This window comes from Bombus fervidus, chromosome 9 (genome assembly GCF_041682495.2).
Source record: "Bombus fervidus isolate BK054 chromosome 9, iyBomFerv1, whole genome shotgun sequence".
NCBI classification, from domain to species: Eukaryota; Metazoa; Arthropoda; class Insecta; order Hymenoptera; family Apidae; genus Bombus; species Bombus fervidus.
Window position 1 is genome coordinate 2,780,169 of NC_091525.1, and position 18,514 is coordinate 2,798,682.

An 18,514-nucleotide genomic window follows, 5' to 3' on the forward strand; every position below is an offset into this window, starting at 1 on the left:
GATTCAAAGAAGAATGAGCAGCGAGAAAGAGGGCAACAGGGGTAGACTCGTAAATGTAGGTAGCTGCGAGAGAGTGTCTTGTTCGCAGGGCACATAAAATATCAGCCGGAAGATTACTATCGTCCCTTGATCCCCCACTGGTTCCTCCACATCCACGCCTTCTGCTGCGCTAGTTTTTACCGGGAATATATGCACCAACCGTCGCTTTGTTACTTCTCTCCCTTTTTTGCTTGGTTTCCTTTCGTCCAGCGACTGCGTCCACCAAACGACCCTTCTTCTACCTACAACTAGCCCCTCGAGCCATTTCTACGACCTACCGCCATCCGGTTATATCGTTCTACTATTTCTGGACACAAGCAGTGCCTGCAAGTTGCATTAGCAACAACAGCGAATTATCAATGAATGCCGTCGCGCGCGCATTTGCACCGCAGCTTTATTTCTATGATTCGTGTTCGACCGTGAATACATTGCGATACCAGTGAATCGAAATCGTGTTCGTATAACAGGTTTCGAATGCGAACGTAATTAGTCCAACGTTATATTATGTAACACATCGAACAATTGCTTTCCTCGTTTCGGTTTCAATTAGGATTTCGTTCCATTGTTTCGTTTAATAGGTAGGTACATTTCAGTTTACCAAATATTAAACGAATTTGGTATTACATTTTTATCAAATATTTTATTTTGATTTAAATGTAATATTTTTTCATCTCAATTAATCAAATCCAAAGCACATTACAGACTGCGTAGGTATCAACAACTATCACGTAGAATCAGCTATCACCAGACATACCAGTGTCATAATCAATGCGTCACGTCACTAGGCGTTGTCCATGCCCATTATTTTTTAATAAAATAAAAATTCCGTTAGCTCGTAACACGACATTTTCAGCCACGTACATAAATTACTTTGAAACATTAGTTACCAAAGTTCTACGTACATTGTAACGTACGTCACGCGCGAGAGGGTTAATAATGCAAAGCAAGTTGGTCTTATGCTCGCTTCGCTTCACTTGTAAACCACTGACATGTAATTCTCCGTGCTCCCTGCTCTACGTCTTTACCACGGTACTTTATGATTCTTTTTTACATCACAAGAAAACTGCTTGAAAGTACAAGAGTTCAAAGGACGCATAATTTATTATGTAGCTGTTAGTATGCCCCTTATCGTTGAATCTATTAATGCGGAACAAATGTAACGCGACGAATACACCCATACAACTTTACCTTTCGACTAACTAGGTATATGTTGGCCCTAGATCAAACTTTATAAAGTCTTGCTCAAATACTCTCCGACAAATATTAAAGTACTCGATAGCGGTAGGTGGTGATGGTTAGAGAAATTGGAAAACACAGTTGAACTCGCAAGAAATATCAGACATTTAAAAGAGGAAACGGAGGAGAGACAATAGACTGTTTTGTTTGCGGCAACACGGTCTCGACTATTTGTATCCTGTCTGGGTTAAATATCGATTAATTCGCTGGGTCGTTTCCCTTGCCCATCCTCGTTCTAGTTGTCATACGATAGACGTTTCATAATTTAGTTGCGCTGCTTGATAGGACGTGCGAAGAGTTGTCATTTGGAGATAGACAGGTTGAAGGAAGACCTCTAGCGCCTAATGATAGTAAACGCTGTAAATAACTTAGTCAATTATATGATTGCAATGATCTACTTTATTTCGAAAGTTTCCTATCGCGAACTCAAATACTTGAACGTATCGCTGAAGATTATTTGACATACGATGTCAATGACGTTATATAAGCGAAAAACTTGACTATAATTAAAAAATAGCATTGAAAATTTTGTCGTAAAAAAGTTCGGCGTGGTTAACAAGAAAGTGACCGAATTGCTTGTGCCAGAGAGATTCAACCGCGAAAAGTGGTTATTACTTTGGTCACGAAGATAGAATGGCCAGCAAAGTAGAAACGGCGTGACACTGCGACGATATCGTTGCAAGGGTAAGGGGACTCGATTTTCTTGATCGAGTTTCGAGATTGGTGCATGTATCCCGAAATAGACCTCTTCAGTCAACGTACCATCTATTCCAATGATCCGCTTTGACTCTTGTTGACTCGACATTGTGCCACCTACAAACTGGACTCTTCTTCCGGCCGACCAAACATTGCCTTTTATTACTTTCATTACTTTTTGCCATGACTCACTTCAAGTGCTCGCACGTCCATTTTTTAATCCGCCGTGAATCGAGCAGCGCTGTACTCGCTAGAGACTATATTAAGCTCGTAATTCTTGCAAAGTGAAAGGCTAGGAGAGCCACTGCAGTACCTTGTAAGCTGCCTTCCTGGCAAAAGAGTAAATTTCCTCTTTTCCTCGGGTAAGTATGTAGTTTGCAACGATTAGACTCCTGCCACCAGACCAATATACGTCAATTACCTTTACAGCCATGTTAACGTCGACACGTCGTTTCAATCGGTTTATTTTCTGGTAAGTGATTTCAAAAACGTAATCACAGAATTTATTCGTGTTATTCGCCTTGATCATCGATAATCGTCGTTATTTTCTTATATTATATATAGTATCTTCGCGTAGTTCGCAGTCTATTCTTTATCTTCTTCTTCGGAAGGTTAGACTTAATTACGCTCCTTTATACTTTACATCGAAACGCGATAGCAAGAAAATCCTCGGATTCTTTGTTCTGCTGGAACAGTGGAAGAAACGAAGTCTCAACCTTGCGAAACTGTCGCATTTCATGTTAGCTCGATAGGACAGGCGAATGGCATAGTCAGGCAACCAGCAAACCACCTTTATTTCACGTCAACGTGAACGCAGTAAAGTAAACCGTTATTGGCTGGTAGGAATCGTAGTGTTAACGTGCTACGATACTTTAACGTACGGTCAGCCAGTCGGTGTTTCAGTTGGCATCGTAGTAACGGCGTTCGACGACAGTACAAATCGAAGCGAAGTAAGCTCGAATGCCGTGTGTAGGTGATACCGAAGCGAGAACGAGGCGCGAGGCATTCCAATAAGTGGATTGACTCCGGCATGCTCTACAGCCACCCTTTTCTTCCGATAACGCCCTGGAACCAGCGACGGGTCCAACCAGGGATCAATGGGGAAAAAAGCGAAAATCCCAATGGTGGAGTTGCACCGATTTTATACTTCTACGAATCGTATTTACAGTTTATCAGGTTGGGAACGTTTCGTAAAAAATTCAGGCGACGTCTTTCTTCGAATTTCCTGCACAGAAATCGCGCTCCATTCGACTTTATACACTTATTTCCTCGCTGATCGTCACGTTTCGCTCGTTCCCTTCTTAACTCTACGTTCACCTCTTCGATTTTATCGAAAAAGTTGAGCGTACTGTGTAACGTTTCACGTTTTCTTTAGGTTTAGCCGAATGACCGTCTATATACGAACGAAGCTCTTTTGATTCTATTCTCTGTAAGTCTTTCCGATACCTCAAATTAATAAATATTACAAGTATCTATAAATAAAAGTATATTGAACAGAAATATTTATTTTCAAATATCAACGTTTCCAAATATCGGGTAAAAAAATGTTTATTTGTAGAAGAACGTTATTTCCAGAAAAATTCTATCGATTACCTTATTCCAGAAATTGTACGCTGTAAAGCGTGGTTGATAGGCTAGGCCTTTATATTCTACGATGTTCCAACCTTTCGCACAGGGTTTCAGCGCATCGCTCAGGCTTACGCCTCGCAACGACCTTATTAGACATCCCTGATTTGTGCCCTCCGGTAAATGCTCGGCATTTCCTAGTGGGTCGAGAATTTGCCCGTGGATCGGCAATGTGTTCTCACGGTGCGCTCCAAAGAAATCCGCACGTAAGATTCGTGCAGCCCGACTAATCTTACGTATTCACGTTCGAGACACGAAATTAGGTTTTGCATGCCAAACTGTCTGGCCCTCGTACTTCCTACACGTGTTATGCAAATCCGAAGATTATATGAAATAACAGAACACCGCCTCGACACGTTCACGACAACCTCAAGAAACACCTTTTCACACCCTTGTATCGGATGTTCTATCTACAGAGGAAAAAAGAGAAAGAAGGTAAGTAAAAAACGATGGGAGTTTCGTTCGAAATCGAGACGAATACGCGTAACGAATTCAATCGATGGCATACACCCAGCTAGGTAGAATTTTAAAATTGAATCGAGCCCGGTATCGTATTTTTTGTACGAACGAACGAAGGTTGCAGGAAAAATTTATACGGCTGCGTTATCAATGAATTACCACCGGGTTCAGGAAAAATACAAAACTGCAATTGGACACTGCGCAGAAGAAGAAAAAAGGAAGTAAAGACCATTGTTATTGTTAATTCGTTCTTTCTCGTTCGGCAGGCAGATAGGATTTCGAAAATAAGATTTCACGGTGTTGGAGAAGAGTGAGCGAGCGAGAATGTTACAACCGTGTTTCGCATCTCGACCGAACGAAACATTCACATTATCGGTTGGTCTCGGTGACAAGGTACACTTGATTATTTTGGTGGAGGCGCTCGCGTGCCACCCTCTCGTAGGTTTGCACGGTTCGTTCAGATGCGAGAGGACACGCGTCGCGCTCGCGTGCCTCTGATCGACTAGGTTGCCTGTTTGAACGCAGAGATACATACATACGCGCGTTACGTGGACGCGCGTATATTTCACCGCGCGGAAGAAAGAGATGCGACGAGAGCGGGACAGGGAGATGGTAGAGCAAGTTAGGAGGATGCATTAGGGAAATGTTTGTACGTGCAAATTCGGGTTGTCCCCCGGTGCACGGTTTTTGATACCAAGCGATCGTTCACGCATTCCGCCGCTGCATCCTGTTGGGCCTGGCTGGCTGCTGCTCGGCAGTTGCAGTTGCGGTTGACGGCTCCACAATGCAGCCAAATGCGGCACACGTTGCAATCTCCACTGCGGTACCGCGAATTTTAGTATCTGCTCAGTCGGCTGAATGTGCGTGCGACTTGACGAAAGAAAGAGAATCGCTCGATCTCTCGAAGATTGATCGAGGCCTGTGCCTCTCTCTAATATATACATGTGAAGGGAAAACTGCGTCAAACCGAAACCTGTCTGCCCTTCTCTCTGTTTTGCTCTACAGGAATTGATTCTATGTTCGCGTGTAGAAAGTACTATGCGGTTCTACGATCTACACCTACAACGCTAAATTAAACCGTAACCGTAACTGACTCCACCGAAACAGATACACGTATGCCAAACATTTATCCTATTCTATCCTATTTCATAGTACAGTAGAATTTTTCTTTTCTGATATTTTTTAAAAAAACTTTTTTTTCTGTATTTGTAGTCTATTGCACTTCGAATATATTAATTAAATTCTTGTATTATTTGCAAGTCAGGAAATAACATATATAAGTTAACATCATGTTTTTAAAGCTATTATTTTAGTTTATAGCAAGTACTGTGTTAATCGTTACAAATAAAATTTTCGATCGCGCGATCTGCGATATAACCCCAGAGAAATCAGGAAAGCTCGATAGACGATGTTCGAAAATAAAACGAGCACGACTTTTTGTATTAAACCTGGCCTGAGGTTTATTAGGGTGACGTTAACTTATGGACGACAGGCGCGCACGATGCAACGCTCGACGTTTCATTAACGTTTTCAGGTCTCCGCTTCTAATCAATCGCACCAATGCACTCCTCTTTCCTCTTGCAACTCAACGAAACGTACATGCGGCAACGTGTAATGCGGTTTCGAACTGCGCCTGTGGTTTCGGGTGTTGAACAACAAATCCGATGGGACTTGGAGGGTATTTCGAGTTTGGCTGCCACTCCTCTGCCTTCCGAGTTTACCGAGAGTTTTATAATTAAATGTTCGTTGCTGGCATTCTTTCATCGGTCGAATTTATCGCTAAGCGATATCCGCGACACTTTGTCATTCAACAGAGTGAGTCAACAACGCTTCGTTTCTTCGTCACATTTAAAACAGATCAAAACAATCCGACATAAACTAGGTGAGAATCAATTTACGACCATTCGCTATACTATTATAGATCGTACTTTAATCGCCGCCAAGAGAGAGCAAACGCATGATACTCCATATGGATAAAGAAGAAAAGGGGGGCGAAGAAGGCTTCGAGTGCATGAAATATCAAACGCTTAACTCATTGGATAATATAGTCGGCTCCATTTTCCGGATAAGTTCGGGTAATCTTGCAAAGAAATTTTCGATCAGCCGGTTTCTCTCGTCTGAGCCGAGTTGCCACCGCCGTATCGGAGACAAAGGCGGTCTCGTAAAAAAAGGAAGGAATTCCATTAACGACGTATTTCTTTTCTCATTGTTCCGCTTCTCGATTGCTTCGGACTCGCCGAGGTTTTAATTAAAAGTTTCTCATTACTCCCGTTGTTTGGAGGCAAACCCGTCGCCGGGCTTTACGTTTCAGACAGTAACGGGCCCTGTTTACGATACTGTCTAACGGCTAAAGTAGTTTCTCCTAGAAACGTAGCATGGGACAAAAATCCATGCGCAGTTGGGACATTAACATCGGCGGCGTTCTAATAATTGCGCGTCACTTGCCCTACTTTTGTTCCCGTTCTCTCATCATCGTAGAAGAAACACGCGATATACCAAGTGGATTAAACAGCGTATAAAAACGTTTCTCTGAATCCAGCATTGAAACGAAAATATGGAATGGACGATGTCTACATTTGACTCTTAAATGCAGAGTCAAAGTAAGCGTTCCTTCCATTTTCTTCCCTTTATCATTTCCACTCGAAACTCTTGGCATTCTTTCTTTATTTTCATTTTCTTTCAATTTCTTTTTTTTCAATTTCTTCTTTCTTTTATCTGGTATGCTCGTACTCGTTGACATATTCGATTTGTACGCGTACAAGGCGAGTTATCGTTGCTTTTTCGCCGACTTGAATAGGAATGATATTGCATTGCAGGGAAACCAGCGTAGATTGGGTTCATTAGCGGGTGGACATCAATTTTTCCAGTAATCAGTAATAAAACCAGGATTTAAACGAACTGCCGGTACGAATGGTGGGACTTGAGGGGAGAACGGCCGTCGACCGGTCTGTTAAATGAAACAAAGCCGTTACAACGAATGGGTATTCATCCACGGTACGATTGGACGAGGTGAAGGGGTTGGGAGAGAGAGTGTTTCACCGAATGGAACAGAGAAAGCAGAAAAAGTTGGAGCGAGGAGGAGAAACCAGGAGACGGTGCAGAACGGTTGGTAAATTAAAATTGTTTCTCCATTTGAAATAGAAACATTCCGACACCGAGGTGGTTACCCGAGCCAGAGACGACGATTCCTTTTCCGTTATCGTTCTGAACCCAACACACTATGCATCCGTACCTCGTGAATGTAGACAGGTTCCTTCAACACTCTGCTTGTGTCTACTAACATATTTAAAGTAGAAACCGCACAGTGAAACGAATAAATTACCTTTCAAAAAACCAAATTCACTTATCCTAAAAACCAAGAGGAAATGGATTTTAATTTTTGAACAAAAAGGTCGGAAGAAATTTCCGTGCTGATTGAATTTTTATAAGAGTTTTATCGTTGAAACGCGTTCTACGATCTCGTTTCCGAAGAGAGTGAAAAAATATCAAGTTTTCGAATACTTACGAGCACATGCCGTATTCGTAACGCGCGTCGTCAAAAAAAGAGCATTCGAAATTTCGGCTGTGCAACATTAAAACAATTAATCGTCGTAATTGTACCGTTTCGTGGAACAAGAAAATTACGTATACAATTAGCGAAGTTAGCACGAAACTGGTGCGAATGCGTTGTTATTCAAACAGGGTAGTACCACGAACGTATCAAAGAACGCAACAGTGGAAAACGTATAATGACTTGTGGAAACGGAAACGCTAATCGAAACGGAACTTTTGAAATATTAGCGCAATCTCGGGGAAATTTTTATCTTTTATCTTTTTTGCCGTTTTGTCTTTCTCAAGACAGAAACTTTTGTTACTACGAATCATAAAACTGGCAAACGAACTCAATTTAACGAACGTTTCGTTACTCGACGCGAGACTATGTAATAGCGCACGTTTTTCCGATAAAAATCCCAGATGATTGGGACGACTTCGCGCCGTCCGTTTCAGAATTAAAAACTGTTGGAATACAACGATATTTCACGCTTAGGGATAGGTACCCATACACGGACACCCACACAGGCATTTGAGCAGGATACTTGCACGGGTCATGCTCATTGCTGTATGGAGAGTGGGACTCAAAGTATTTAAGAGATCATGGTTCCCTGCCTAAGTCTAGTCTGAGAGTAACTGGCCAACAATCAACAATTCTTGTATACGTTGTTAATTATATCAATCGCTTATATATATCAGATTCTGTAGTTTCTGTTTAATAAACATCACTGAATATTATTTCAACACAAACATTGTGTCTTCCAAAGGTTATTAATCTTAACTTCAAGATTAAATTCTAACAAAAACCACGTCCATTGAAGTATAGTGTAATTGCGAAATCGTGCTGCTGTTCGTATTCCACATGATGCGTAACCACGGATTTCAAGGTAACATTTTCGCCTGAAACAAAGTCGGCGTGCACGAAAAGTTTCGTCGTCTGTGCCTGAGAGATAGAAAAAAAGCTTTTCCTGCGGCAATGGTAACCTAGCGAATCGAATGGAGAGGCGAGATCAGCGTAAAATAAGTTAGCAGAGCCGTCCGGATCCCAAACCTGCCTACCCTTTCTCTTACTACGCTAGCACGTAGGCTTCTCTCCCTCATAGACCTCTCTTTCTCCCTCGTACGACCCTAGCGGAAAGCTTCAGGAACGCTCACTGGAAGCCAGATCGCCTACGGTTTTTGCAGAAACGACCTCGGTATTTCTGCCCGAGTGAAATTAACGATCACAGAACACCACCGTGTTGTACCTTCGGCCACATTCGGATAAAGCAAAGGAGTTTATGGCTTACATGTACACATTCGCCTAGGTAATACGTGTCCTTTCTTTGTCTCTTTTCTCTGTTCCTGCCATTTTCTTTTTCTTTCGGTTCGCCAACCATATTTTTCCAGAATGTCTAGGCATTCTCGATTGTGTTCGATCTAAATCAACGTGTACACGGAACAATTTTCTTTGTTTTGCAAACAATTGTACATGTAGGAAATACGTTTTACATCTCTAATTTCAAATTCCACAAATGATTTCAACGCAATTAGGAAGCCAATTCTGATGTTATTTATTAAGAGTTGTGTTGGAAATGGTTATGACAAAATAAACGACATGTCAACGCATGGAATCCTAATAAACACACTTAAGCGATACGATATTGCAACCAAAGCACACGTTTCTTATTAGATATGTTAAAGTAAACACGTCGTCACTGATGCAAAATTACTACAAATATAGGGTCCCGTGCAGTGTACGAACGTGGTCATTAAGATAAAGTGCTTCCGTGTAATTTGATTGCAAGCACCGCCCGAAATTGGCATGAAGCCACCTCGCGACATCTGCTTCGTTCTTTGCCTTTCTTCGGCTAAAGAATATTGAAAATAACTACCTTTTAGTTTTTATCCGATGCCGTGTAACAGCACGTCCGCCAAATAACTTACCTGAAACAGAAAAATGTTTACGATTAATAGCTCGCAACGTAAATGTAGAATTGTCCTTGTAAACAAATATTAAAATACCAACTGCAAGTTTAATTTTTAATAACGAAATCGAGATGTAAAACAAGCTACAAATTTTAAACGAGCTAATTTGCCACTGTCTGTGCAATGCTTGATCTTAGTTACTAAATATTCGCATATTTCGCCACGTTTATCCCTTACTGGCTAAAAAAGGTAACTTATACGTTAAATATACAGTATTTACAACTAGAATTTATTGCCACGCGATTTACACGATTTAATCTCGTTATGGCAGATTGGTTCTGCTTGGAACAGTTAGGCCTCCCGCGTCGTTGTTCGCGTTATCACGGACGATTTTATAGAAAGAATCTAAGCGTCAGTACCGAAGCACTCTTCGGATCGCTCGCCTTTCCGACTAGTCAGCTAGAGCGTACTTTAAGGAAGGCTTAACAAAATCGACCCTTGAGCTCGGTTTGCATAATAACTTGATAAAACTGTGGAAAAGAGCTACTTTCTGTTCGATTTTGAAGATCTTGGAATATCTTGTAAAATTCAACATTTTGAACAACTTCTTCTGTACTGTACAACTGTAGCCATAATTTCAAAGATATTCGCAGAAAAGTATTGATATCACTACAGTGACTTCTGGCTAGAATTATGTATCTGTGGCAGTATATGCGTCGATATTGGTTGCCGATCGTCAGCCGCTTATCTTTCGTTCATAAGCGAAAGTCGGGCGAGCTTAAAGGCCCTGCCGTGCATGATTGCATATGCGAGGCTGCAAGAAATGCCTGTCATAACGTATAACTCAATTAAAAGTGAATATATCATCAATATATTAGACTTGAACTTCGATTAAATATTTCAATTCGGTCACCACGAGGCGCGAGGCAACGCTTACGTAGAACAATAAGAAATTAATTATAAAAATAGTAGGAGAATAAATAATTGAAATATGAATATGAAAGGTGAAGAATGTTGTAAACACATAGTTCGCAAATGCAAGCCGCCAAGAAATCGAAGAGACCTATGAACTATTGAATTTAATCCAAAATCGGAAAGTGCTCCGCGTACACGTATTAACACATTTAATTAAATTGTTTTAAACCGGGACCGCAAAAACTACAAAAAAGAAAAGAAAAGAATACTCGCAAACGTTAATTGTACTAGTAAATCACAACACGCGGTTTATATGTAAATTGTCCAGCAGAATGATAATTACAGGACTTTGTTATCCTGTATAAAATTATTAGTAATTTTATCCGGCGTTTACTGGTATAAGATGTCAAGTTCGTAAACTTTATGTATAGAATCAGCTTTCCATCACGTTGGTATCACCGGACGTGAAAATAATCAGCTAATAATTGTACCCTAGGAACCGCAAACGGTATATCATGCAAGAGAATAAAAGAATCGGTAGACATAGTCTCTTGACCGCTGTCAATGAGTATCGCGGAGGTGAACACTAACGACGATACATACGCGCGCGCGCGCACAAACACACACACACCACTTATTTATTCACACCCCGCAAAGCCAAGAAGAAGCCAAGCAAACCAAAGAATAAACAATTCAGTCCATCACGCACAAGATCCCGCGCTCCCGTCCCACCCGGAAAATCACTCCGCGAACAACCGCAATATACCGCCGATTGCCGACCACTTGACTCGATGGGCCATACAATCATTCCTTCGCACTAGCAGAAATAAAAATTCACGCTAATTAAAAATTATAAAAGAAACGCCGCCAGAAAACAAGAGAAAATCGCTAACGCAAATCGTCTCGTACTTCGTGCCATGATGGCTAGACACGTTTTCTTGATTAAGATCCTTAGATCGGCGATCGCGTCTTCCAACATGACCACCACCTGTCCGGCTCTTCGATTGATGACCGATCAGCAATCTTTCCGACTGACACGCGACGTTTCGCTTGGCTCGCCGTTCTTTGGGAATTAAGAAAGCTTTTTAGGCAATTAATTAAGGATAACCATTAATTAATACATATCGGGGTATGACGGCGCGTTCTGTATTCGAAAAGAAATCAGAGCATAGTAACGATAACTACGTTGAAAAAGAATCGAATGATCCCTGGACGCACTTTGTCGTCATTAGCAGAACACCGGTGATACGCGCCACCGCACGTGTCCGATCGATCTTTCTATCTCTTTCCTCTTTTATCTGTCGGAGTAGCGGGACGAGGGGTATCCACGTAGAAAAATTGCATGTAACGAATCGTGGCGCCTGTATGATCGCGTTTCCGATCACGTTTCCGCGGTATTGAATCATCCAATTAGTGTCGTCGCGGGAGCGAGAAATACACGGATGACACCAGATGGTCCCTACGTGAGAACGGGATTGTCAATATGTCTTCGACGACGGAAATTTTCATGCGTGTTCCGAGAAATGTGTATGGAAGAACCAACGATAGATATCTTTCTGCTTAAATTCAATTTTTTTGATACGGTCCGTCTTCTTATTTAGATGCACAGTGATCAATAAAAACGCGACTACAGAAGTGTTCACGTTCGCTGAGCATTTCATTTTACCGTTCTGATTATTAGCGATGGTTTTATATAGTACATCGCAATTCATTTTAAACCCATTTAACGAACGATGAGGTTGAAGTCGATGTTTTCATATCGAATAGAAATTTAACAAGTATCGAATTTACGATCTATCACTATTCTTTTTCGTTGTAATTGTGTTTGATATATAAATAAATCACATCTATAATTGTATTATACTAAATAAAATGATACATTAAAACTTGCTTGTATACGTAAAATGCCCATAAGCACGTGATCGATCATATTTAGTGATACCGATATAATGGTACACCACGGAACCAGGCGAATTGCAAGATAAATTTTCAATCTTCGATGACTCATAAATACCACATATCTATCAGTTATTTCCGAATTGTGGAGAAAACGGCTATCCTTTTCGTCTGCAGGCAAGCTATGCGACGAAATGCCACAAACCTGTATTCGTGCTAAATCACGTTGAAGTGCCGACCAGAATTATGTTGAGTTTTATGTAACACGCGTAGAAAGAAAGATAAAAAGAAAGAGAAGAAAAACAAGAAGACCTTTCCTTCTACTATTCTACTGGAAAAATATTATGATGGTACTTTCAGCCAAAAATTCTGCAATGCGGTGCTCTACACGAAAAAGATATCCTACGATGATCGCCGAGGAATTCCATGGTCGATTGAAAATTTTCTAGAGAATAGCCATTTGCTAACAAAGAATATCTTCCATGCATCTTGGGTCCGTGGTTCAACGATAGGCCTCTAATAAATAAGCCGCGTAATAAATCGACGAGCAAAAGGGGCACTGGTAGGTCAAAAAGGGGGTTAGTTCCCTGTCGTATAAAATATTCGCCAATTCATTTCGGCTAGCACACATAATTAAAGCACCATGTGTGCAGGAGGTCTGCTATAAATCTCCGGGATCAGCAATAACGTCGGAGACTTGGCCGTTGCCGTCGGTGGCGCGGATGATGGTGATGGTGGTAGTGGTGGTGGCAGCAATGGAGGTGGCTCGGGGTGCCTACAATTCGTCGGTTGGTCCAGTGAAGAACGGTCTGGCATCAAGTCGCGAGAAATTATGTGAATGTTCTCGCCCTATACCAAGACGGGGACGGAGATCGAGGGTTGTCCTCGCAGCAGAGCCAGGAACTAGGAACCTATAGCCAAGGCTGAGATGTCTAGACCTGGCTGGGCTCTACACTTTGCACGCCGTAGGTATTCAAACCGATTTGCGAGGATTCGCTCGACAAAAAGTCACGAGAGGAGGACGTAGGATTTACATTGGTAATGCGTATGTCCCGAAAGACAGACTAGTGAAAATAACTTATAGAACGGCTAAAATGCTGTTGACAGACAAGTAGTCCTACGGTGCATAAGGAAAGCAAGGACTTTCATTCTCCTTTTTTAATTATCCTGTCAAATGCGTTTTTATATTCACTTACCAACCATTTATTTGCTCACAAAGTTCGTAAAGTTGGATCTACTACTCAGTGTTCGAAGGAGTATTAATTGAACTGAAGCATTTATCTGTAATATTTTAGTCTGTAATAATTTTTTAGGATTGAATCTCTTAAAATTTATTTAACGCGCCACGTAAAATCCAGCTCATATACGTTCACGTACGTTCGATACATAGGTGCACAATCCAATCTCACCGAGATTGTTGCACGCCAGATGACCGGAGGTCGGACAGAGAGGACGTTCCCGATTGGTGTCTTAGAGCCATGATTATACAGCAACATCGCGCTCGTTTATCATTCCGGCTATGCTCCGTAGCAGGCAACGCGATCTGTCTCTTCGTGGTAAGATAGCCAAACCCTTATGCGAGGGGGTTGGCCGAAGCGTAGCCGCATCTGGACTGCCTCCAAGAGACCAAGACACCCTGGAATCTCCTGGCTCGGTCCAGATCCTCCTCGACTTCATAAATTCTACACGGTCCCCACCTTAAGCCAGAACCACGTAACTGTTTCTAACCAATTATTATAAATAAAATGTGGGCAGTTGTAATGACAAACGGCAGGAGCGAAGTTATCTCATGTTATACATACCACGCTTCTCGCCAGTGGGCTCTGAGCCATCTTCCCTAGCGAATCGTACCGCTCGGAGAATTACACGGATCTACTTCGCTATCTTTCTCCATGACGGGACCAAATTTTCAATGCGAAATCTATGAGATCGAACGTTAAACTCTACAGATCATAGAAAATGTGAGATGTAAAGCGTGACTTCTGATAAATTCAATTAACGATTGAAATTAATTTTGATGAGATTGTAAAGCATTTAATTACTTTCATCAATAATTAATGAATTCTATTATTTCTATTATTATTATTATTATTATTATTATTATGTTATTAATTCTATTTAAAAAATTGATCATGTGTCCTTGCATTAAATGTTAATCACGAAATATATATAATAAACAAACAATTAAATCTTTAATACCTATATAAAAATTTATACTTTTAAGATTTATAAGGTTCAATTAAATTCTAATATTTACTTATAATTAATTTATTTAATCATAAAAGCAAAATTGTAGAAAGGGATTATAAAAATTAATGAATACTGTACAGTTAAAATATATTTAAAAAATTAATCAAAATTAAATATCGTTCTTGAAAGTATTGAATATGGAACTATTGAAAATGAATTGCGGTTAAAAGTAGAGCGATCTTGTGATAAAAATTACACATGGCAGTCGTGTAGACATTATGGGAAAGGCGCGAAACTGTTGGCAAGCGATAAACAATAAATAAGTCTGTACAGCTCTGTATCGCGATTAAAGCCACATTACGCTTGTCAAGACGTTCACGCTTGTTTACAACCGAAAAGCAGATGTCTCGTTCTGGCAAAGTTTGCTGGCACTCGACGCCGATATAAGTATACCTTTATCGGTCGTTAAACGAACTGAGACTTACGTACTTTGAGTTTCGCATGAAGAAAATCAGTTAAGATTTCAGTAATAATAATGGAACGGAGATTAATAAACTGATATCACCCATAGTCTGAAAGTTTTTTCACTACGCTGTTATACGCCGAACAAGTTACTCGAATGTTGTTTCTATCCTTGATAAAGAGGGGAAAGAGAAAGAAAGAAAATATGATTGTTTGCGAAGACTGACTATAATAAACTGACTGTCCTGTTACATATCTCGAGGTGCACAACAATTTACTAAAAAATTTTTCGTAATGCCTCTTTGTTATAGCAGCTTCTATGTTTTCTCCAAAGAAACAATTACACGAAATACATGTTGAGAGTTAAGAGAAAGTTTCTTAGCTTTTTGGAGCATCGAAGAAAAACACACTCGTTGGATCTAATTTTGTTTTTGTCGTCACGCATTATGCGTCCATTCAACGCGGTTTCGTATATAAACGAGGTACAATGGAAGACATTTACGAAATGGATTCCACAGAAAGGCAAGATTTAGATTTATTCTCACGCTAGTAGAGAATTTAAAAGAACGTACTCACTCACCTAAAAACTTTCTTACATGGAAGAAAAAATTATGGGAATTAATTTTTCTGAAGCGAATCCTCTTAATAATATACAGATAATATAGTTTTTTGAATTAAATAAAGTTGCAATATTTCTTTTGGTAAGATAAATTTCCTACTTTATAAAAGTGATTTTTAAAAAGATTGCATATATAAAATAATATATTACAAAAGATATCTAAACTTTTTACGCTTGACCTTTTGTTTCATAGATAGTATCTACTACGTAATCGGTCTTCTCAAGTTAGCAGAAATTTACAGCAGAAATAGGTCAGCTTTTTCACGATTAATTACTAAAAACGAAACAAAAAAGGAGAACTATAATAACAAAGTCGATAATTAATCTTAATTGAATATACCCCTAATATATATAATATAATATTTTATATTTCAAATAAGTTTCTCGATGATATCTGATAATATGATAATGTATAAATGCGTTCGGTATAACAGAATTATATCAGTCTGGTTAAAATTTCATCGAATCTTATTACATACAATGGTATAAGATGATATATTCGAGTTAATGCATATGTACCTATATGCATTTCTTAGGTCGTATTGACGACGACGTAAATAAAGCTCTCGAGTTTATTAAAAGCTTTGCGACTGTCATACTCGTACTGAAAGAATGACAACTCGGCGAAATGTAGGAAGCGGCGAAAAGAAAACATTTGAATAACCAGTAGAAGACATTCCGTAACGGTTTATCGTCCATTTCTTTCCACATGCAAACATATATACGTACGCACGCAAGCCTTAATAGACGCGCGTACATAAAGACGTTAAATCCCTTTGAAGCGAATACACCCCTCTCTGGGTAACTCCGAGCCCGGCTGCCTGCTAAGAGTCCCCTCGACATACCGTGTACTCATCGTACTCACGCATACAAACGTCTTACCCCGTGGCACGCCATCCGGTTTACAGCAATTTCCTCTATGAAGTTTCGTAAGGATAGGAATAGCTTCGTCGAGTATGAGCCTGAAATGTTTGCGCAACAAATCAGAAGTCGCCGGGCTGTCCTGCACCAGGTCGCCTAGACTGCCGTGTAAACTGAGAGCAAACTTAACTCTCTCTAAGATTTGCCTCGTCGATCTACGAACCCAAATCCGTTCCTGTTCCCATTCCCCTTCCTCCTATATACCTTTCGCATCGCGACGGTCCCACGGCAAGGAAATTGAATTTTCTTAATATTGCATCGCGACCAGAGGCGCGACCAGAATTTATGTCGAAGATAGCCCCAGCGCGTGTGATATATCGAATTTTCCTGACAGCCTAGTAAACCATCCATGATACAGCTTAGAAATAGAAGGTCGTATTACTTCGCGAAGAATATTGCGCATTATATAGTTCGATAATACGGCCAAGTTATGAACTTCCAACAGAGTTCTACGACGCAATGTCTTGTATACGTATGCACGTTTGTCGGAAATAATACTTGAAGTTCCTTCCGAGACAGAGTACAAATGAAATCTTTTTCTTTTTTTACCTTTGGTTCTACTTCCGCCCACAAATGTCCGGTAGTGTTACTATCCGAACTTTGAGGCGGAGTATACAGCCCATCTGGTACCAAATGCCCTTAACGCCACACACATGCGATCGTATGTATAAATTGCGATATCATTGAGTAAGGTCGAGAGTAAGTGGAGTGAAAATATCGTGGAAGGAACGCGTCGATACAACGAAGGAGAACAGGAGGACACGATGAGAAGCGTGGAAGGTTGTCGCACGATGCAGGTGCAGACCTGGCGGCAACTTGTACGAACTTATTACCGCCCACCTGATGAGAGTCGGCAGTTGCAACCCTCAGTTCCGTGCACACACGCAGTGGTAAGCTCGGGCTCACGTAGAATGTAACTTTGTGACGTTACACCACAAACACGCCAGAGGGTGCGAGCCTCGTTACAAGCATTATACCTAACCGCTCCGTCTCGTTACGACAAGATGTGCTTCTGGTTTTCGCTGCACGCGTGCACACGGTCTGCGGGTTAATTCGTGCGAGGAAGTTTCGAGGGCGAGCTGTATACGGGGCCAAAACGCCGCCAGGGGAGGGACTAGGCTGAATTGCGTTAGTGCAGCACACCGAGGTAAATCCAATCGATCTTCCTCACGCGAGAGGCATTAACGAATTCTGTTATTCGACGAGCTTAATTCACCTCGCTATCGCCGATCCTTATATATGTAATTAATATACACACAGAAGCATGCGTGTCTGCCTTTTTGCGAAATTGAGAAAACAATGCCTGCGTTTCGTTCATGGACGCGCGCTTTTTCTTCTCAAATCAATTTCCATGCTTGGTTAAGATATAGAAAACATCAAGAAATATTTTATAGAAATAACATACAAATAAATCGATTTATTATTACGGCGTTGGCGAACAAGAGGAAGTTGCAATACCATCTCGTTTATGGTACGTTGCTGTACAACTACCAAACACATAGGGAAACAAATAGAATTTGAAACAGTGTACCCATCAAACTGTTGGCGCGTTGCACGTAATCCCTTCCATAATATTTAAAACTTGTTACGAGGTTTCAGTAGATCTCTGTTTACGCCGGATTATAACTGAGAGCAAGTTTAGATTGTGGCTTCATACGCCACTGGAATTATCCCATTATATTTAACTCTAAACGCGAATCGCGTGAACAGCGTTTTCATAAAATTTATCGCATATTTCTGATCAGTCATTAAAATTCATTTTCATGATTTTTCAACCAATTAACGATCTTAACGTTTACGACGTTGCTCAGCAACGAAAATAAATACTAAGATTAAATATAATTTTGTAACAAGCAACAATATTCTAACAAACGCGATATTCAATATTTTCGGACCAATTAAACAGGAAACGAAGCGCATTTGTTTTACGGCAATTGCGCGTGAAATATCACTCGCAAATTACTGTTAATTATCAATTGTTAACTTCCAGTTAAACAAATCTCTTGAGAGCGCCCG

The 18,514-nt window shown here is 40.6% G+C and overlaps 1 protein-coding gene across 4 annotated transcripts in view; it reads right to left on the reverse strand.

Moving 5' to 3' along the window:
* Positions 1-18,514, reverse strand: part of Bru3 (CUGBP Elav-like family member bruno 3) — a 570,666-nt gene that overhangs the window by 356,010 nt on the left and 196,142 nt on the right. The gene's annotated exons all lie outside the window — the stretch shown is intronic.